The sequence below is a fragment of the Capricornis sumatraensis genome, chromosome 4, assembly GCF_032405125.1.
Source record: "Capricornis sumatraensis isolate serow.1 chromosome 4, serow.2, whole genome shotgun sequence".
Lineage (NCBI taxonomy): Eukaryota > Metazoa > Chordata > Mammalia > Artiodactyla > Bovidae > Capricornis > Capricornis sumatraensis.
In genome coordinates, this window is record NC_091072.1 from 66,191,123 (window position 1) to 66,215,327 (window position 24,205).

Consider the following 24,205-nt stretch of genomic DNA (forward strand, 5'->3'; position numbering starts at 1 on the left):
TTAGATTCCATATATAAGTGAACTCATTTTGTGAATAAGTTCCATTGTATTAATTTTTTTAGATTCCATACTATTACCTATATATGGTATTTATATCATACATCACTTTTATATTGTATTTGTCTTCCTCTGTCTAACTTACATCACTCAGTATGACAGTCTCCAAATCCATCTATGTTGCTGCAAATAGCATTATTTTGTTAATTTTATGGCTGAGTAATATTGTGTATATGTACCATATCTCCTTTATTCACTCTTCTGTTGATGGACGTTTAGGTTGCTTCCATGTCTTGGCTATTATAAGCAGTGCTGCAATTAACTTTAGGGTGCATGTCTTTGTTTGAATTATGGTTTTCTCTGTATGTGTGCCCTAGAGTGGGATTCTGGATCATATGATAGTTCTTTTTTTTTGTTTTGTTTTTGTTTTGTTTTTTTAAGGAACCTCCATACTGTTCTCTATACTGGCTTTATCAATTTCACATTGCCACCAACAGTGTAGGAAGGTTCCCTGTTTTATCTATATCCTCTCCAGCATTTGTCTTGCTGGGTAGCTCAAACAGTAAAAAATCTGCCTACAATACAGGAGACCTGGGTTCGATTCTTGGGTTGGGAAGATTTCCTATAGAAAGGCATGGCAACCCACTCCAGTATTTCTTGTCTGGAAAATTCCATGGGCGGAGGAGCCTGGCAGGCTACAGTCCATGGAGTTCTAAAGAGTTGGACACGACTGAGCGACTTTCACTTTCTCCAGCATTTCTTGTTTGTGGATTATCGATGATGGCCATTCTGACCAGTGTGAGTTGATACCTAATTATAGTTTCGATTTGTATTTCTCTAGTAAATGGTGATATTGAGCACCTTTTCATGTTCTTTTTCACTATCTATATGTTTTCTTTGGAGAAATGTCTGTTTAGGTCTTTTGGCTATATTTTGATTGGGTTTGTTTTTGCTTTTATATTGAATTTCATGAACTGTTCATGTATTTTGGAGATTTAATACCTTGTTGGTTGCTTTGATTGCAAATATTTCCTCACATTCTGTGGATTGTCTTTTTATTTTGTTTATGGTTTCCTTTGCTTTTAAATGTAATTAGTCCCATTTGTTTATTTGGGTTTTATTTTTGTTACTCTAGAAGGTGGATCAAAAAAGACACTATTGCAGTTTATCTCAGAAAGTGTTCTTCCTATGTTTTCCTCTAAGAGTTTTATAGTATCCAGCCTTACATTCGGGTCTTTAATTCCAGTTTGAGTTTAATTTTATGCACAGTGTTAGAGAGGGTTCTGATTTCATTCTTTTACATTTAACTGTCCAGTTTTCCCAGCACCACTTATTAAAGAGACTGTCTTTTCTCCATTGTATATTCTTGCCTCCTGTGTCATAGATTAGTTGACCATAGGTGCATGGGTTTATCTCTGAACAATCTATCCCATTCCATTAATCTATATTTCTATTTTGTTCCAGTACCAAACTGTTTTAATTACTGAAGCTTTGTAATATAGTCTGAACAATTAATTTCTAGATGTTAAGTACAACTAAGATCATCCCTCGTCTTTTGTGGTTGCAAAAAGGTGTTGCACATCAAGCAAGCAGCAAGGTTATACCCTTCTTTAAATACATTCTAAAAGTCCAATGCACTATCCATTGCACCACAGAGCCACCTTAAACACATTTTAAAATGACACTATCCATGTACCAAGAGGCATTCATACTCCTGGATCGTTTGTTAATTTCAACCACTGATGAGATCACTTGAAAGCTAGGAAAGGTAGTGCTGTTGTGTATATTCTGACTGTTTTTAGCTCAAGTGAGAGTACTTGGCTTCTATCAAATAGAAGTTCCTTAGTTGTAAGCAATATTGCAGGGTCTCTTAAGTACTAGAGGTATCCAGATATACATGTGTATGTGTACAATACACAGCTGATGTATACTTAAATTTTTCTTAGTGAAATTGAGTGGGGGTTGTGTGTGATACATCAATTCTTGAAATGCACTAGGGTAGTTCATCATTTGAAGCCACCCACAAAAATACCCCTTTGTCAAATGATGATTGTAAACATTGATTTTTTTAAATATTGGTTTTTCTAAAATATATAACTGATGCTTCATGTGAACCTATAAAATCTAATATCAGAGGAAGAGTGGCTCCCTAGTGACCATCAGTATGCATGCACACACACACACACACACGCACACGCACACGCACTCATTCAGTCTCCCAAAATATCCACTAGTAATTGACCTAATGAATGAATTTAAAGCTCAAACAGTTTATGTGGCCACTGGTGAAGAAATTTGCTCTGCTACTTCAAATAAACACAACGAAACACCTGCCAGGGATTGTAGCAGACAAATAATAGCAACACTGTCTCTTGACTATAGACTCTGCCAGGCCTTAAGCTTTTAGGAGCCAAGCAGAAGAAAATCTTCACCAAGCCATGGCTCAGCCCCCAGGAATCATCTTTGTTATGACAAATGACAGCTTGTATTCGTTTATCCCCACTACTGGTGGGAAGGAAAACAGATCATCCTCACCACTGGAAAATTAAAAATTAAAACTGGAAAGAATCCTATAGATTTTCTCACACAGTGCTCTTCAAATTTTTGAATCTCATGAACCAGAAGTGTTTAAAAAATATAAATAAATTTTTTAGAAGACAAAATAGGGAGAAAGAGGACAGATACTGACATAGGACTTTTTTTTGAAAAAGAGTTTTTAAAAATACCACTGCCCGTTTGAAGATGACAGCTTAGATTAGCATCTCCCTCTTTTTTCTTAGAACTCATTGAAAGCAGAAAGGAAACTAGGAAACAATAGCATAAAATATGCCTTTAGTAAAACCAGGAGACAGCTAGAGCCCCAAATTTTGGAGTAGGTGAGGAGTTTCCATTAGCATTGGTAATGGAACAGCAGTGTGACAGAGAACACAGAATCTACACATCTCACAATATCAGAATGTTTTTCTGAAGTCATTTTCTGATCTTTGCATCATCAGAGTGGGTGTATGCATCAACAGTACTACCTCGCATATCTCAGTTTTGTTTTAAGAGGTAGAGGCAGGCTGAATGATATGCTCCAGTTGAAAATAGTCTGTCTCATGAAACAAAATAGAAGATGGGGGAAGGGAGGGAAATATTACAGTTATCCTCTTTGGCTCAAGTATAAACAAACTTTCTCCCCAAATCCTGAGTCTTGGGAAAATTTAGGCAAATTCCAGCTTGTCATTATGAACACCTACAAGTAAATGGTACAGAAAATACACAATAATTTCAAAATTAAGTACTCAAAATATAATAACCCAGAAATGATTGATAAAAGTATGCTTCAAGAATCAAAAGAAAGTAACAGAAAAACAGGTTAAATTTCTCTCACAAGAAAATTATTTTCATGGACTATGTTAAAGTTGAGACTAAGAGGGCCAAAGGGCGAGGCTGGAATTAACATATACACATTACTATATATAAAATAGATAACCAATAAGGACCTACTGTCCTTATTGGGCTTTCCTGGTGGCTCAGATGGTAAAGAATTTGCCTGAAATGCAAGAGACCTGGGTTAGGAAGATCCCCTGGAGAAGGGATTGGCTACCCACTCCAGTATTGTTGCCTGGAGAATTCCATGGGTAGAGGAGCCTGGCAAGGCTACAGTCAATGGGATTCAAAGAGTTGGACAAGATGAAGTGACTAATACTTTCACTTTTCAAAGACCTATTGTATAGCACAGGGAAGTCTCAACTCAATATTATGTAATAACCTAAGAAGGAAAATAATCTGAAAAAGATTATACACACATACACTCATATATATCATGTAAGTTTCAAGTGTACAGCACAGTGTTCTCTGCTGTACACTTGAAACTTACATGATATTATAAATTAACTATACTTCAATAAATTTTTCTAAAATTGAGACTAGGTATGACCATCATTTAAAAAGATACTGAAGTATTAATATTTCTTCTTGCAAAGTAATGATACAAAAAAGGGATGCAATAGCCTAATGGGAATATGCCAATAAAAGATGTGGATGTAAAATATGAGTTAGTATAACTTCAGAAAGAACTGAAATTTAAAAATTGGAGGCAAGAATAAAGATGAATTTGGAAGATCTGATATATACATGATTAAACACTGAAAAAATATAGTTGTGAACAAAGCAAATATGAAAAATAATTTTAATCTGGCACATGAAAAAGTACCCAGAATTATTAGTTATCAGGAAAAATAAGTTCAAGTCTCAATCAGCTACTTCTATACACATTAGGATGGCTATGATTAAAAGACAGACAACCCCAAATACTGAGCAGGTAGAGCATCCTGACTCTCATACATTGCTGATATAAATGTAAATGACCCAACCACTTTGGAACAGGGTTCAGTAGTTTCCTAGAAAGATAAATATGTATGTTCCTAACACAGAGAAATTCTACTACTGGATACTGATCCAATAGAAATGAAAACAAGCGTCCATTAAAATGATTTTTGTTGAAGAATATTTATGCCAGCTTTATTCATAGTAAGAGGCTGGAAACAATCCAAATATACCTTTACAAGAAAAAAAAAAGATTACAAAGAATATTTATTCTGTGAATAATACTAAGTCATCAAAAGGGATAACTACTAGCATTTCCAGTGTCATAAATGAAATATGACAGATAATGTGCTGAGTCAAAGAATCTGGATGTAAGAGAGCATATACTCTGTGATTTAATGTATATGAGTTCTAGAACAGGCAAACCTAACTATATACGTATTTTAATTGAAATAGTAGTTGTCTATGGGGGCAGGGGAATATAGATTTAAAAAGATATAGGAGAATTTTCCAAGATGATAGAAATATTTTGTATCTTGATGTGATGTGAGTTAAAGAAGTGTATCCATTTGTCAAAATTAAATAGTCATAGTTTGTGGATTTAAATTTATTACATATATGCATTAACTAAAAAATGCATTCCATAGTAATGAATAATGAAGTGGAATTTGGAGAGTGGGTATAAGGACAGAAAAAATAAAAATGATGGAATGTCATTAATTGTTGAAGCTGAGAGATAGCTGCAAGGAAATTCATTCAATCATTTGCTTTCTTTATATTGACTTGAATTCTTCCCAAGTAGTTGAAACTCTAAAATAAGGAATAACTTCATTCAAAATATAGAATTAGCATAATGCTCCAAAGAAAGATGCTTTTTTTGGCCTGAATTCTATTTTATCTGTTATTAAAATCATGAGTCATATTTCCTTTGTTCTTATATTTGCATGTTATTTCTTTGCCAATAATTTTCATTTTAACCATCTAAATTTCTTTAAGTATATTTCTTTACATGGTCTTGAGTTGGACCATTTTGCTTTGTTAGCCAAACTAAAAAAAATTTTTCGTGTAGCATGTTATAAGCTCACATTACTGATGTGACTGATAGATTGTCTTAGTTCTACAATATTGATTTATTTCTTTATTCTTTATTTTATATTGGAGTATAGTTGTTACTTTTAATGTCTTTTACTTTGCCAGTTTATTCATATTTTTTATTTCTATTGAGGCCTAGAAGGTATATACTTTTGCTCTAGTACTTACCTTTATACAATAATTTTATAATACATTTACTCACCTGTTTCTTAGGAAACTTAGTTTTTACTATGAGAAATACTAAAATTAGATTATACCATCTTCTTTCCCCATTTCTCTATGTTTGTTCTCTTTCTTCAGTTTTAATCATTGGTAAAGTTTTAGTTTTGATATTTTATCCCTAAATGTATTAACTTCTACTTGCTTTGTGAATCTCAAGTTATATACTATTATCAGTTCAGTTCAGTCATTCAGTCATGTGCAACTCTTTGCAACCCCATGGACTGCAGCACGTCAGGCTTCACTGTCCATCACCAGCTCCTGGAACTTGCTCAAACTGACGTCCATTGAATCAGTGTTGCCACCAACCATCTCATCTTCTGTCATCCCCTTCTCTTCCTGCCTTCAATCTTTCTCAGCAACAGGGCCTTTTCCAATGAGTTAGTGCTTCACATCAGGTGGCCAAAGTATTGGAGTTTCAGCTTTAGCATCAGTTCTGCCAATGAATATTCAGGACTGATTTCCTTTAGACTTGACAGGTTGGATCTCCTTGCAGTCCAAGGGACTCTCAAGAGTCTTCTTCAATACCATAGTTCAAAAGCATTAATTCTTCGGTGCTCAGCTTTCTTTATAGTCCAACTGTCACATCCATACATGACTACTAGAAAAACCATAGCTTTGACTAGATGGACATTTGTTGGTAAAGTAATGTCTCTGCTTTTTAATATGCTATCTAGGTTGGTCATAGCTTTTCTTCCAAGGAGCAAGCGTCTTTTAAATTCATGGCTGCAATTTCCATCTGCAGTGATTTTGGAGCCAAAGAAAATAAAGTCTGTCACTGTTTCCATTGTTTCCCCATCTATTTTCCATGAAGTGTTGGGACTGGAAGCCATGATCTTGGCCTTTTGAATGTTGAGATTTAAGCCAACTTTTCCACTCTCCTCTTTCACTTTCATCAAGAGGCTTTTTAGTTCCTCACTGCTTTTTGCCATAACGATGGTGTCATCTGAGGTTAAAGATATTTCTCCTGGCAATCTTGATTTGAACTTGGCTTCATCCAGCCTGGCATTTCACATGATGTCTTGAGCATATTAGAAATAAGCCGAGTGACAATATACAGCCTTGACGTACTCCTTTTCCTGTTTGGAACCAGTCTGTTGTTCCATGCCCATTTCTAACTGTTGCTTCTTGACCTGCATACAGATTTCTCAGAAGGCAGGTCAGGTGGTCTGGTATTGCCATATCTTGAAGAATTTTCCACAGTTTGTGGTTATCCACAAAGGCTTTGGCTTAGTCAGTAAGGCCGAAGAGATGTTTTTCTGTGATTTCTTGCTTTTTCTATGATCCAGTGGTTGTTAGCAATTTGAGCTCTGGTTCCTCTGCTTTTTCTAAATCAAACTTGAACATCTTGAAGTTCACAGTTCATGTACCGTTGAAGCCTGGCTGAGAGAATTTTAAGCATTACTTTGCTAGTGTGTGAGATGAGTGCAATTGTGCAGTAGTTTGAGCATTCTTTGGCATTGCCTTTCTTTGGGATTGGAATGAAAACTGACCTTTTGAGTCCTGTAGCCACTGCTGAGTTTTCCAATTTGCTGGCATATTGAGTGCAGCACTTTCACAGCATCATCTCTTAGGAACTGAAATAACTCAATTGGAAATCCATCACCTCCACTAGCTTTGCTTGTAATGATGCTTCCTAAGGCTCACTTGACATTGCATTCCAGGATGTCTGGCTCTAGGTGAGTGATCACACCATTGTGGTTATCTGGGTCATTAAGACCTTTTTTGTATAGTTCTCTATGTTCTTGCCACCTCTCCTTAATGTCTTCTGCTTCATTTAGGTCCCTATCATTCCTGCCCTTTATTGTGCCCATCTTTGCATTAAATTTTCCCTTGATATCTCTAATTTTCTTAAGATATCTCTAGTCTTTCTCATACTATTATTGTTTTCCTGTATTTCTTTCTTTTTTTTTTTTGCAGTGATCGTTAAGAAACGCTTTCTTATCTCCTTGCTATTCTCTGGAACTCTACATTCAAATGGGTATATCTTTCCTTTTCTCCTTTGCCTTTCAGTTCAGTTCAGTTGCTGAGTCATGTCCGACTCTTTGTGACCCCATGAATTGCAGCACGCCAGGCCTCCCTGTCCATCACCAACTCCCAGAGTTCACTCAGACTCACGTCCATTGAGTCCGTGATGCCATCCAGCCATCTCATCCTCTGTCGTCCCCTTCTCCTCCTGCCCCCAATCCCTCCCAGCATCAGAGTCTTTTCCAATGAGTCAACTCTTCGCATGAGGTGGCCAAAGTACTGGAGTTTCAGCTTTAGCATCATTCCTTCCAAAGAACACCCAGGACTGATCCCTTCAGAATGAACTGGTTGGATCTCCTTGCAGTCCAAGGGACTCTCAAGGGTCTTCTCCAACACCACAGTTCAAAAGCATCAATTCTTCGGCACTCAGCTTTCTTCACAATCCAACTCTCACATCCATACATGACTATTGGAAAAACCATAGCCTTGACTTGATGGACCTTAGTCGGCAAAGTAATGGCTCTGCTTTTGAATATGCTATCTAGGTTGGTCATAACTTTTCTTCCAAGGAGTAAGCATCTTTTAATTTCATGGCTGCAGTCACCATCTGCAGTGATTTTGGAGCCCCCAAATATAAAGTCTGACACTGTTTCCACTGTTTCCCCATCTATTTCCCATGAAGTGATGGGACCGGATGCCATGATCTTCATTTTCTTAATGTTGAGCTTCAAGCCAACTTTTTCACTCTCCTCTTTCACTTTCATCAAGAGGCTTTTTAGTTCCTCTTCACTTTCTGCCATAAGGGTGGTGTCATCTGCATATCTGAGGTTATTGATACTTCTCCTGGCAATCTTGATTCCAGCTTGTGCTTCATCCAGCCCAGCATTTCTCATGATGTACTCTGCATATAAGTTAAATAAGCAGGATGACAATATACAGCCTTGACATACTCCTTTTCCTATTTGGAACCAGTCTGTTGTTCCATGTCCAGTTCTAACTGTTGCTTCTTGACCTGCATATAGGTTTCTCAAGAGGCAAGTCAGGTGGTCTGGTATTCCCATCTCTTTCAGAATTTTCCACAGTTTATTGTGATCCACACAGTCAATGGCTTTGGCATAGTCAATAAAGCAGAAATAGATGTTTTTCTGGAACTCTGCTTTTTCCATGATCCAGCGGATGTTGGCAATTTGATCTCTGGCTCCTCTGCCTTTTCTAACACCAGCTTGAACATTTGGAAGTTCACGATTCACATATTGCTGAAGCCTGGCTTAGAGAATTTTGAGCATTACTTTACTAGTGTGTGACATGAGTGCAATTGTGCAGTAGTTTGAACATTCTTTGGCATTGCCTTTCTTAGGGATTGGAATGAAAACTGACCTTTTCCAGTCCTGTGGCCACTGCTGAGTTTTCCAAATTTGCTGGCATATTGAGTGCAACACTTTCACAGCATCATCTTTCACAATTTTGAGTAGCTCAACTGGATTTCCATCACCTCCAGTAGCTTTGTTCATAGTGATGCTCTCTAAGGCCCACTTGACTTCACATTCCAGGATGTCTGGCTCTAGGTGAGTGATCACACCATCATGATTATCTCGATCATGATTATCTTGAAGATCTTTTCTGTACAGCTCTTCTGTGTATTCTTGCCACCTCTTCTTCATATCTTCTGCTTCTGTTAGGTTCATACCATTTCTGTCCTTTATTGAGACCATCTTTGCATGAAATGTTCCCTTGGTATCTCTCATTTTCTTGAAGAGATCTCTAGTCTTTCCCAGTCTGTTGTTTTCCTCTATTTCTTTGCATTGATTGCTGAGGAAGGCTTTCTTATCTCTTCTTGCTATTCTTTGAAACTCTGCATTCAGATGCTTATATCTTTACTTGTCTCCTTTGCTTTTCACTTCTCTTCTTTTCACAGCTATTTGTAAGGCCTCCCCAGACAGCCATGTTGCTTTTTTGCATTTCTTTCCATGAGGATGGTCTTGATCTCTGTCTCCTGTACAGTGTCACGAACCTCTGTCCATAGTTCATCAGGCACTCTATCAGATCTAGTCCCTTAAATCTATTTCTCACTTCCACTGTATAATCATAAGGGATTTGATTTAGGTCATACCTGAATGGCCGAGTGGTTTTCCCTACTTTCTTCAATTTAAGTCTGAATTTGTCAATAAGGAGTTCATGACCTGAGCCACAGTCAGCTCCTAGTCTTGTTTTTGCTGACTGTATAGAACTTTTCCATCGTTGGCTGCAAAGAATATAATCAATCTGATTTTGGTGTTGACCACCTGGTGATGTCTATGTGTAGAGTCTTCTCTCGTGTTGTTGGAAGAGGGTGTTTGCTATGACCAGTACGTTCTCTTGGCAAAACTCTATTAGTTTTTGCCCTGCTTCATTCCAAGCCCAAATCTGCCTGTTACTCCAGGTGTTTCTTGACTTCCTACTTTTGCATTCCAGTCCCCTATAATGAAAAGGACATTTTTTCTGGGTGTTAGTTCTAAAAGGTTTATAGGTCTTCATAGAACCATTCAACTTCAGCCTCTTCAGCATTACTGGTTGGGGTATAGACTTGGATTACTGTGATACTGAATGGTTTGCCTTGGAAATGAACAGAGATCATTCTGTAGTTTTTGAGATTGCATCCAAGTACTTCATTTCAGACTCTTTTGTTGACCATCATGGCTACTCCATTTCTTCTAAGGGATTCCTGCCCACAGTAATAAATATAATGATCATCTGAGTTAAATTCACCCATTCCAGTCCATTTTATTTCGCTGATTCCTAGAATGTCAATGTTCACTCTTGCCATCTCTTGTTTGACCACTTCCAATTTGCCTTGATTCATGGACCTGACATTCCAGGTTCCTATGCAATATTGCTCTTACAGCATCGGACCTTGCTTCTATCACCAGTCACATCCACAATTGGGTATTGTTTTTGCTTTGGCTCCATCCCTTCATTCTTTCTGGAGTTATTTCTCCACTGATCTCCAGTAGCATATTGGGCACCTACTGACCTGGGGAGTTCCTCTCTCAGTATCGTGTCATTTTGCCTTTTCGTACTGTTCATGGGGTTCTCAAGGCAAGAATACTGAAGGGGTTTGCCACTCCCTTCTCCTTTGCCTTTAGCATCTCTGTTTTTCACAGATATTTGTAAGACCTCCTCAGACAACCATTTTGCCTTTTTGCATTTCTTTTTCTTGGGGATGGTTTTGATAATTGCCTCCTGTACAATGTCATGAACCTCTATACCTCATTTCAGGCACTCTGTGTATCAGATCTAATCCCTTGAATCTATTTGTCACTTCTACACTATAATCCTAAGGGATTTGATGTAGGTCATACCTGAATGGCCCAGTGGTTTTCCCTATTTTCTTCAATTTAAGTCTGAATTTGGCAATAAGGAGTTCATGATCTGGGCCACAGTCAGCTCTTGGTCTTATTTTTGTTGACTATATAGAGCTTCACCATCTTTGGCTGCAAAGGCTATTATCAATCTGATTTCAGTGTTGACCATCTAGTGATGTCCATGTATGGGGTTGTCTCTTGTGTTTTTGGAAGAGGGTATTTGCTATGACCAGTGCATTCTCTTGGAAAAACTGTTAGCCTTTTCCCTGCATCATTTTTCCCTCCTTCATTTTGTATATTATTAAACTCCCTATTAGTAGTTATGAAAATACCAGGGAACTAATTCTACTTTCTGTTAATTCCTTCCCTTATTATATTTTTTTTAGTTGTGGAATATCTCTTTCCTTAGTGTATTACATTTATATAGTATTCTGTCAAGATTTTTTTTTTTTGGTTTTTATTGTATAGTTAAATATATTCAGTTTGAATCCCCATGAACCTTACAATGGAGTATCCCTAGTCATTTTGTTGTGGTAGAAGTTCATTCACTAGTAGGTTCCTGAGGAAGAGCTCATGGGAACTATATTCCCAGATGTCTAGGTTGTTCCTAACTTGATTTGATTGGTTATCAATGGCCTTATCTTTGAAGGATATAAAAGTCTGTCTCATATTTCTTTCCTTGATTGTTATAAAAAATATTCTGTTGCTTTCTTAACCTAAACATGTATTTTCCCTTGTTTTGTTTTTATTGAGGTAAAACTCAGTCTTTTCAGTGTGTGGTTCTGAAGCTTCCAGATGCCTTCAGGTAGGTGTCAGAGTTTACCTGCTTGTAGTTGTACTACTGAGGTCCTCATTTCCTTACTGTCTGTGAACTAGGGGTTGTTCTCAGCTTCTAAAGTCTGTCTGCACTCCTTGACTCATGCCATCGCCCTCTCAAGGCCAGAAGTGATGGGTTGAGTCCTCCTTGTGCTTTGATTCTCTCTGACCTCCTCTTTCACCTCATTTATCCTGCCTCTTTTGCTGCATTTCTCTGACTGACTCTTCTGCCTGCCTTCCTCATCTTTTTTCCAAGGACTTATTTGATTAAATTGGGCCTACCCAGGTAATGCATGACAGTCTCTCTTTTTAAAGTCAATTGATTAGTAACTTTAATTATTTCTGCAAAGTCTATCCACAACAGTACCTAAAAATCGTGTTTAAATAGGATATCTTTATGACACGAATGAGAATTTTAGGGAGACATCTTTAGAGTTCTACCTAACATACTTACATAACAAAAATTCACTGGATTTCACTCATAAGGAACATATAAATTAAACATATACTGAGATACCATTCTTCACTACTGCATAAACAAATATCAAATAGTATAATACAGTGATGAAGAAGAGGGGTACCAGAACTTGGATATATTGTGAGAAGGAGTTATAAGTGATAAGACAGCTACAGAGGTAACATGGCAAAATCTATCAAAATTAAACACACTGATGCCTATTTATTCAGAAATTCAACTTCTGGAAAAGTTTCTATAAATATCACATAAGTATAATATGACCTATGTACAAAGTTGGTTACTGCACCTTGATTTTTGTAGCAAAATACACAAGGAAACCTAAAGATCCAAGGGATTTAATAAGTCAGTGTAACTTGATATCAATAGAATGCAGTACCTAGAATTCAATAAAATGCATACAAACAATGATGAATCTCTTCATATACTATTATGTGATAACAAACAGTGTATATTATTTTAAAAAGGCATTCTAGAACAGTGAATATTGTATGAAACCAAGAGGAGAAGTAGAATTATACATACCCATTTGGATGCTTTCATGGAAGAGAAATTGGTGGCAACTGGTAGCAAGGGTGGGACCTTTTGGAATGTTTTTGAACCTTGGATCATATAAGTGCACAATATCTTCAATAATTAAATGAATAAACTTTGTAAAGTTCTTTCTACTATCATTTCTTAAAGGAAATATTTTTTACTGGAGAAGCTATTTAATGATCACTTACTGTGTCCTAAGCAGTCTGCAGAAGATTTTGAGGGCATCATGTCTTTCCATCTTTAGAGTGGCATATATGGTTAGTTCTATTCTCCTATTTTACAGAGCCCAATCTGCAGTTACATGCTGAAGTCTCTTGTGTTACACCTCCCACAGAGACTCCTTGAAAAACTTCAGTGACAATGAATGTTCCATGAAGTGATTTTCTCAAAGCAGTCCCTCATGGATTAAGGCAGGTTTCATGCTAGAAAGTTTGTCTCAAATATGCTCTCCTTACACTCTCCATACTTTTGTCCAGAGTTAGCCCCATGGAGCCACCATGGAAGTTCTAATTGATCCCTCTTGATTATGACAGCTCTTCAGATATTCTCTTTCTATGTTATACTCTTCAAGATTCTCTCTCTCTCATACAAGATTTCAGTTTTGTTTTGTTTTGTTCCACCTGCGTAACAGATAATTTTCAGGGTGCTCCACTCCAGTTTGTCAGTGTTTTTGATAGAATATTTTTCCAGGGCATATTCACTAGCAGAAAGTAGACAGGAATTATTACTTCTTATTGCTGAGCATCATCCTATTAACATAGAATAAAATAGATTATCTTTATGACAAGAGGATCAGGCTGCTAATTTGTATAGAACAGACAAGCATATACTACCTTTAATTATTTTTCACATTTGCAAGTCATAGATTTCCCATCTCTGAGAAAGAGATGGAGAGAGAGAGAAGAGAATGAAGATTCTTTGCCTTATGGACATGATGTTAATATTATACCTATTCCAATTAGATTAATTCTTTATTGGGACTAATTAGTTCCAATTCCAATTAGTTTCTTTTAGAGTCAGCTTGTTTAAAAAAAAAAAGAATTTAAATTTAGAAAAATGTAGTGGAAAAATTAGGGGAAAGTTAAAAATGAAAAAAGAAATATCAGAAAAAGCTAAAAATATATGCCAGTGTGAATTCAGGTAGTTGTTTTCATTAATGAAATATCCAGTGAAGTTTCAAGATTTTCATAGTAAATATTTGAAATACTTGATGAGTGTCTGGATTTCAGACCACTAAAAAATTACATCAGTAAATTATATAAATAGCTAACATTTATAGAAGTTCATCGTATACCAGTAACTATGAGGGCTTCAGTGAATTACATTATTTTGTTTCATAAAAATCATGTAATACAGATACTGTATTATTAATACCTCCAGTTTTGAAGATAAGGAAACAGAGGCCTGGGGTTACCCTAGAGCAGTTAACTAAGTTGCTCAAGATCACAGAACAAATTATCAATGAAACTGATATTCAAAACCAACAAGTTCAGTTTGGGAAGTAAATGACATATGGATAATTATATAACCAATCTGTACAGGGCCAAGGTTGCTTGAGTATATTCTCAAAATAGGTAGAAATATAAAAATTCGGGAATATGCAGAATCAATAATACCTATAGACAAAAGAAAAGTTGCATTAGAAATAGAAATTCAGTCATAGAAAGGAAATAGTGGGTGCAGTGGTAGGCTTTCAAATCCTACAGTCTAGGTTTGAATTCAACTCTGCTACTCACCAGAAGTGAGGCTGTGGGCAGATGACCGACCCTGGGGGAGCTCAGTGTCTTTGTCTGTGAAATGAAGGTAATAATATCTCCTTCAAAGGATTCTTACCAAGAACAAATGCAATAATGTATGCAAATCACTTCCCAGTGCCAGACACATAGTATGCACTTAATAAATGATGGCTATTATAGTATTATTATAGTCAAGTTTGAGTCATGACACCGGAGGAAACTTATGCCTAGTAAATTCAATTTTCTCCCTCAGTGAAGTTGCTCGTGTCCCTAACCTTCAGTAGTGTCTAATTCAGGAATGTATGCTCAATAATTAATCATATATTATATTTTATTGCATTAGCTAATGTTGCTTTCCGCTTTTAGCTGTTTCAAAACTTCTTGGGGAATTTTTCACTTTTTTCATTAACTGAATGAAATTGTAAAATAAGAAATCTAGAAAATACTTTTTTTCCTACTATTTCTAAATTAAAGGGTACTTTTCCTTCCATGGCAGAACATTTATCTTTTATTACAAAGTCCATCAAAATGTCTCTAACAATGTCAGTTTCTATGACTGGAGAACAAATATAGTTTAGGGTCAAATTTAGCAGAGTATGTAACTAAGAGCCTGGGAGAGAACGTTTATCAATGCAGAGTCATTAGTACATGTAAAGGAAATAATTTTTTTCAAAATGAGTTATTATTTACTTAGCTTTTAGTACTCATTTATTTTTCACACTCTTTGCAGCACTGTTAATTGTTAACATTGTTAGGCACAATCCTCAGAATGTTTTCAGGTTTCCAAGGATTTCTCTCTCCCAGAGAAGTCTTTCCAGGCACAAAGGACAAAGGACCCTGCTGCTACTGCTGCTGCTGCAGCTGCTGAGTCGCTTCAGTCGTGTCCAACTCTGAGCAAGCCCATAGACGGCAGCCCACCAGGCTCCTCCATCTCTGGGATTCTCCAGGCAAGAATATTGGAGTGGGTTGCAATTTCCTTCTCCAATGCATGCATGCATGCTAAGTCGCATCAGTGGTGTCCGACTCTGTGAGACCCTGTGGACAGCAGCCCGCCAGGCTCCTCCGTCCACAGGATTCTCCAGGCAAGAATACTAGAGTCGATTGCCATTTCCTTCTTGTGACTCAGATGGTAAAGTATCTGGCTGCGATGCAGGCGACCAGGGTTCGTTCCCTGGGCTGGGAAGATCCCCTGGAGAAGGAAATGGAAACCCACTCCAGAATTCTTGCCTGGAAAATTCCATGGACAGAGGAGCCTGGTAAGTTACAGTTCATGGTGTCGCAAAGAGTCGGACACAACTGAGTGACTTCACTTTCTTTCTTTCTTTCTTTGCTCCAAGACCAAGGACCCTAGAAATGATCAATTCTTAGACAAGTTTCATTCAAGTAGAAAATTTATATAATCATATTTAATGTTTTTTAAGTTACAACACAACACAGTTTTATTCATGGAAACTATATCATTGGATAGTGTGGTCAAAATTAAACCATATCCAGTAACTTTTCTGCATTAAACCAGATTCAGTTCCATTCACTTTAGTAGCTCAGTCATGTTCAATCATGTCCAACTCTTCCCAACCCCATGAACTGCAGCACGCCAGGCTTCCCTGTTCATCACCAACTCGCAGAGTTTACTCAAACTCATGTCTGTTGAGTTGGTGACACCATCCAACCATCTCATCCTCTGTCGTCCCCTTCTCCTCCTGCCCTCAATTTTTCCCAGCATCAGGGTCTTTTCCAATGAGTCACCTCTTCGCATGAGGTGGCTAAAGCATTAGAGTTTCAGCTTCAACATCAGTCCTTCCAATGAACACCCAGGACTGATCTCCTTTAGAATGGATTGGTTGGATCTCCTTGCAGTCCAAGGGACTCTCAAGAGTCTTCTCCAACACCACAGTTCAAAAGCATCAATTCCTCAACACTCAGCTTTTTTTACAGTCCAACTCTGACATCCATACATGACTACTGGAAAAACCATAGCTTTGACTAGATGGACCTTTGTTGACAAAGTAATGTCCCTGCTTTTTAATATGCTGTCTAGGTTGGTCATAACTTTCCTTCCAATGAGCAAGTGTCTTTTAATTTCAAGGCTGCAGTCACAATCTGCAGTGATTTGGGAGCCCCCCAAAATAAAGTCAGCCACTGTTACCACTATTTCCCCAACTATTTGCCATGAAATGATGGGACCAGATGCCATGATCTTTGCTTTCCAAATGTTGAGTTTTAAGCCAACTTTTTCACTCTCCTCTTTCACTTTCATCAAGAGGCTTTTTAGTTGTTCACTTTCTGCAATAAGGGTGTTATCATCTGCATATCTGAGGTTATTGATATTTCTCCCAGCAATCTTGATTCCAGCTTATGCTTCATCCAGCCCCGTGTTTCTCATAACGTACTCTGCATAGAAGTTAAATAAGCAGGGTGACAATATACAGCCTTGATGTACTCCTTTTCCTATTTGGAACCAGTCTGTTGTTCCATGTCCAGTTCTAACTGTTGCTTCCTGGCCTGCATACAGATTTCTCAAGCGGCAGGTCTGGTGGTCTGGTATTCCCATCTCTCTCAGAATTTTCCACAGTTTATTGTGATGACACAGTCAAAGGCTTTGACATAATCAATAAAGGAAAAATAGATGTTTTTCTGGACTCTCTTGCTTTTTCAATGATCCAGCGGATGTTGGCAATTTGATCTCTGGTTCCTCTGCCTTTTCTAATTCCAGCTTGAACATCCAGAAGTTCACGTCTCACATTTTGCTGAAGCCTGTCTTGGAGAATTTTTGGCATTATTTTGATTACTTAGATCTCTTTGATCTAGCAATACATCATTGCAGTTGTGCAGTAGTTTGACCATTCTTTGGTATTGCCTTTCTTTGGAATTGGAATGAAAACTGACCTTTTCCAGTCCCATGGCCACGGCTGAGTTTTTCAAATTTGCTGGCATATTGAGTACAGCACTTTCACAGCATCATCTTTCAGGATTTGAAATAACTCCACCGGAATTCCATCACCTCCACTAGCTTTGTTCGTAGTAATGCTTCCTAAGGCTCACTTGATTTCACATTCCAGGATGTCTGGCTCTAGGTGACTGATCACACAATCGTGATTATCTGGGTCATGAAGATCTTTTTTGTATAGTTCTTCTGTGTATTCTTGCCACCTCTTCTTAATATCTTCTGGTTCTGTTAGGTCCATACCATTTCTGGCGTTTATTGTACCCATCTTTGTGTGAAATGTCCCCTTGGTATCTCTAATCTCTTGAAGAGATCTCTAGTCTTTCCCATGCTATTATTTTGCTCTATTTCTTGGCACTGATCACTGAGGAAGGCTTTGTATCTCTCCTTGCTATCTTTGGAACTCTGCATTCAGATAGGTATATCTTTCCTTTTCTCCTTTGCTTTTGGCTTCTCTTCTTTTCACAGCTATTTGAAAGGTTCCTCAGACAGCCATTTTGCCTTTTTGCATTTCTTTTCCTTGGGGTTGGTCTTGTCTCCTGCACAGTGTCACGAACCTCTGTCCATAGGCACTGTCCATAGGAATCTCTGTCATCAGGCACTGTCTATCAGATCTAGTCCCTTAAATCTATTTCTCACTTCCACTGTATAATCATAACAGATTTGATTTAGGTCGTACGTGAATGGCTGAGTGGTTTTCCCTACTTTCTTCAATTTAAGTCTGAATTTGGCAATAAGGAGTTCATTACCTGAGCCACAGTCAGCTCCTGGTCTTGTTTTTGCTGACTGTATAGAGCTTCTCCATCTTTGGCTGCAAAGAATATAATCAATCTGATTTCGGTGTTGGCCATCTGCTGATGCCCATATGTAGAATCTTCTCTTGCGTTGTTTGAAGAGGGTGTTTGCTATGACCAGTACGTTCTCTTGGCAATACTCTATTAGCCTTTGCCCTGCTTCATTCTGTACTCCAAGGCCAAATCTGCCTATTACTCCAGGTGTTTCTTGACTTCCTAATTTTGCATTCCACTCCCCTATAATGAAAAGGACATATTTTCTGGGTGTTAGTTCTAAAAGGTTTTGTATGTGTTTATAGAATCATTCAACTTCAGCTTCTTCAGGATTTCTGGTTGGGGCATAGACTTGGATTACTGTGATATTGAATGGTTTGCCTTGGAGATGAACAGAGATCATTCTGTCGTTTTTGAGATTGCATCCAAGTACAGCACTCTTTTGTTGACTATGATGGCTACTCCATTTCTTCTAAGGGATTCCTGCCCACAGTAGTAGATATAATGGTCATCTGATTTAAATTCACCCATTCCAGTCCATTTTAGTTCGCTGATTCCTAGAATGTCGACGTTCACTCTTGCCATCTCCTGTTTGACCACTTCCAATTTGCCTTGATTCATGGACCTGACATTCCAGGTTCCTATGCAATATTGCTCCTACAGCATTGGACCTTGCTTCTATCACCAGTCACATCCACAATTGGGTGTTGTTTTTGCTTTGGCTCTGTCTCTTTATTCTTTCTGATGTTATTTCTCCACTGATCTCCTGTAGCATATTGGGCACCTACCGACCTGGGGAGTTCATCTTTCAGTGTCCTATATTTTTGCCTTTTCTTTTTTCTTTTTTACTGTTCATGGGGTTCTCAAGCAAGAATCCTGAAGTGGTTTCCCATTCCCTTCTCCAGTGGACCACATTTTGTCAGAACTCTCCACCATGACTGGTCTGTCTTGGGTGGCTCCACACGGCATGGCTTAGTTTCATTGAGTTAGACAAGGCTGTGGTCTGTGTGATCAGATTGGCTAGTTTTCTGTGATTGTGGTTTCAGTCTGTCTGCTGTCTGATGCCCTCTCTCAGCCCCTACTGTCTTACTGGGGTTTCTCTTACCTTGGACGTGGGGTATCTCTTCATGGCTGCTCCAGCAAAACACAGCCGCTGCTCCTTGCCTTGAACGTGGCGTGTCTGCTCAACAGCCGATCGTAGATCATAGATCATCTAAAGTCATACAAGACTTTTACTTGTATGACCCTTCTTATCATTCCAGTCTTGGCTCAAACACCTTTGCCTCAGAGATCCCTACCTTGATCATCCAGTCTAATAAACTCAGTATCCTGCTCCATTCAAACACAGGGAAAACTCTTAGTTACAAAAATTAATATTTGAAATCATCTTATTTATTTGTTTGTAAGTTTCTCATCTGCCTGCCTTAATAAAATATAAACAATTTGAGAGCAGTAAAGGTGTCTCTTTTGATCAGTGCCTAAACCTCAGGGCCTGTTGGACTAGCTGGTTCATAGTATATTCTCAAACTATAGTGGTGCAATTAATAAAATATGAGGGATTTAAATTGCAGTTTTCTGTGTGTTCGAATGAGCACAATAGCTTGATGGCTCCACCTACTCTGTAATTAGAGTGTGTAGGTTTTCAGACTCTAGCTCTACCATTTAAATTGTTCTTTATTATGTTCATCTGCCAGACAATACCTATCTCACAGGGTCATTGAAAAGATTTCCTGCAATCATGAATGTTAAGTACTGATGTATAATAAGCTGTAAAGTTAATATCATCTATGATTATGCATTTTTTCTGTGTCACAAAGTCTTGTTGTTTTAAAAATTTTATTATACACAAATCCTAAATAAAATTGTTAAGATTCTCCTGGTTAATGAGCATGCTTTTTACTATTATCAATTCATGTTTAGTTTATCCTAGGAATGGCAAACATACTGTTGCTGCTGCTGCTAAGTCGCTTCAGTCGTGTCCAACTCTGTGCGGCCCCATAGACGGCAGCCCACCAGGCTCCCCCGTCCCTGGGATTCTCCAGGCAAGAACACTGGAGTGGGTTGCCATTTCCTTCTCCAATGCATGAAAGTGAAAAGTGAAAAGTGAAAGTGAAGTCGCTCAGTCGTGTCTGACCCTCAGCGACCCCATGGACTGCAGCCCACCAGGCTCCTCCATCCATGGGATTTTCCAGGCAAGAGTACTGGAGTGGGGTGCCATTGCCTTCTCCAGGCAAACATACTACCATCCTCTTTTCTCTTGACAACTGTCATATTCTTGAGGGGCTCATCCACTTCTTGGATGTAACTTTCCTGTTTTTGTGCCAATGATTCTTGCTGCTCCATTCATATACCAAATATGTAAATTATTCCATGGAGTAGTATTGTGCTAGAAACTAGAGATATGATCCCAAGCTATTTAAGAGGAGATGAATATTTGTGTTTACACATTAAGAAATTATATAATTGCAATCTAAGATTAAGTTCTGTGAAGGAAATATGAAGGGACTATGAAGGTATATCATAGCAAGATCCAATTTAGTTAATGGGAAAGAAATGGTAATAGAACTGAAATGAAAGACAAAGTACATGTTAGCTGAACAGAAACCAGAATGGACTATGTAATATAGAAAAGGAAATTTGCAAAGTTCCTAAGAAATAAAGTACATTTCCCAGGTGGCTCAGTGGTAACAGAATCCTCCTGCCAATGCAGAAGACACTGGTTCGATTCTTGGGTTGGGAAGATCCCCTAGAGAAGGATATGGCAACCCATTCCAAAATCCTTGCCTGGAGAATCCCATGGACAGAGGAGCCTGGAGGGCTACAGTACATAGGGTCGCAGAGTCAGACTCAACTGAGCACACACGCCTGGCCTAGTCTAAGAAATAAAAGAATTGAAAATTTAAAGGAAAAGAAAAATATTTGATGGTACTATAATGAAGTCGGAGCAGAGGGTTAGGGAAGAGGTTATAGAGAAGACTGAGCCCAAGTTCTGAGTATTTTGTGGACAGTTCAGTTCAGTCACTCAGTCGTGTCCAACTCTTTGTGACCCCATAGACTGCAGCACTCCAGGCCTCCCTGTCCATCACCAACTCCTGGGAGCTTACTCAAACTCATATTCATTGAGTCAGTGATGCCATCCAACCATCTCATCCTGTCATCCCCTTCTCCACTCACCTTCAATCTTTCCCAGGATCAGGGTCTTTTCAAAGAATCAGTTCTTCGCCTCAGGTGGCCAAAGGATTGGAGTTTCAGCTTCAACATCAGTCCTTCCAATGATTACTCAGGACTGATCTCCTTTAGGGTGGACTGGTTGGATCTCCTTGCAGTCCAAGGGACTCTCAAGAGTCTTCTCCAACACCTCAGTTCAAAAGCATCAATTCTTTGGTGCTCAGCTTTCTTTATACTCCAAGTCTCACATCCGTACATGACTACTGGAAAAACCATAGACTTGACTAGACAGACCTTTGTTGGCAAAGTAATGTCTCTGCTTTTTAAGACGCTGTCTAGGTGGTCACAGCTTTTCTTCCAAGGAGCAAGCATCTTTTAATTTCATGGCTCCAGCAACGATTTGCAGTGCTTTTGGAGCCCCCAAAAATAAGGTCTGTCACTGTTTCCAGTGTTTCCCCATCTATTTGCCATGAAGTGATAGGACCAGATGCCATGATCGTTTTCTGAATGTTGAGTTTTAGGCCAACTTTTTCACTCTCCACTTTCACTTTCATTAAGAGGTTCTTTAGTTCCTCTTAGCCTTCTGCCATAAGAGTGGTGTCATCTGCATATCTGAAGTTATTGATATTTCTCCCATCAATCTTGATTCCAGCTTGTGCATCATCCAGCCTGGCATTTCGCATGATATACTCTGCATATAAGTTAAATAAGCAGAGTGATAATATATAGCCTTGACGTACTCCTTTTCCTATTTGGAACCAGTCTGTTGTTCCATGTCCAGTTCTAACTGCTGCTTCTTGACCTGCATACAGATTTCTCAAGAGGCAGGTCAGGTGGTCTGGTATTCCCATCTCTTTCAGAATTTCCACAGTTTGTTATGATCCACACAAAGGCTTTGGGATAGTCAATAAAGCAGAACTAGATATTTTTCTGGAACTCTCTTGCTTTTTCCATGATCCAGCAGATGTTGGCAATTTGATCTCTGGTTCCTTTGCCTTTTCTAAATCTCGCTTGAACATCTGACGTTCTCAGTTCATGTACTGTTGAAGCCTGGCTTGGAGAATTTTGAGCATTACTTTACTAGTGTGTGAGTTGAGTACAACTGTGTGGTGGTTTGAGCATCCTTTGGCATTGCCTTTCTTTGGGACTGGAATGAAAACTGACCTTTTCCAGTCCTGTGGCCACTGCTGAGTTTTCCAAATTTGTTGGCATATTGAGTGCAACACTTTCACAGCATCATGTTTCAGGATTTGAAATAGCTCAACTGAATTCCATTACCTCCACTAACTTTGTTCATAGTGATGCTTCCTAAGGCCCACTTGACTTCACATTCCAGGATGTCTGGCTCTAGGTGAGTGATCACACCATCATGATCACACCATTCATCTGGGTCATGAAGATCACTTTTGTACAGTTCTTCCATGTATTCTTGCCACCTCTTCTTAGTATCTTCTGCTTCTGTTAGATCCATGTCATTTCTGTCCTTTATAGAGCCCATCTTGGCATGAAATATCCCCTTGGTATCTCTAATTTTCTTGCTGCGATCTCTAATCTTTCCCATTCTATTGCTGTCAATTCAGTTCAGTTGCTCAGTTGTGTCCGACTCTTTGCGATCCCATGAATCGCAGCACGCCAGGCCTCCCTGTTTATCACCAGCTCCTGGAGTTCAATCAGACTCACATCCATCGAGTCAGTGATGCCATCCAGCCATTTCATCCTCTGTCGTCCCCTTCTCCTCCTGCCCCCAATCCCTCCCAGCATCAGAGTTTTTCCAATGAGTCAACTCTTCACATGAGGTGGCCAAAGTACTGAAGTTTCAGCTTCAGCATCATTCCCTCCAAAGAAATCCCAGGGCTGATCTCCTTCAGAATGGACTGGTTGGATCTCCTTGCAGTCCACGGGACCCTCAAAAGTCTTCTCCAACACCACAGTTCAAAAGCATCAATTCTTCGGCACTCAGCCTTCTTCACAGTACAACTCTCACATCCATACGTGACTACTGGAAAAACCATAGCCTTGACTAGATGGACCTTAGTCAGCAAAGTAATGTCTCTGTTTTTGAATATACTATCTAGATTGGTCATAACTTTTCTTCCAAGGAATAAGCGTCTTTTAATTTCATGGCTGCAATCACCATCTGCAGGGATTTTGAAGCCCCCAAAAATAAAGTCTGACACTGTTTCCACTGTTTCCCCATCTATTTCTCATGAAGTGATGGGACCAGATGCCATGATCTTTGTTTTCTGAATGTTGAGCATTAGGCCAACTTTTTCACTCTCCTCTTTCACTTTCATCAAGAGGCTTTTTAGTTCCTCTTCACTTTCTGCCATAAGGGTGGTGTCATCTGCATATCTGAGGTTATTGATATTTCTCCTGGCAATCTTGATTCCTGTTTGTGTTTCTTCCAGTCCAGCGTTTCTCATGATGTATTCTGCATAGAAGTTAAATAACCAGGGTGACAATATACAGCCTTGATGTACTCCTTTTCCTATTTGGAACCAGTCTGTTGTTCCATGTCCACTTCTAACTGTTGCTTCCTGACCTGCATACAGATTTCTCAAGCGGCAGGTCTGGTGGTCTGGTATTCCCATATCTGTCAGAATTTTCCACAGTTTATTGTGATCCACACAGTCAAAGGCTTTGGTATAGTCAATAAAACAGAAATAGATGTTTTTCTGGAACTCTCTTGCTTTTTGCATGATCCAGCAGATGTTGGCAATTTGATCTCTGGTTGCTCTGCCTTTTCTAAAACCAGCTTGAACATCAGGGAGTTCACAGTTCATGTATTGCGGAAGCCTGGCTTGGAGAATTTT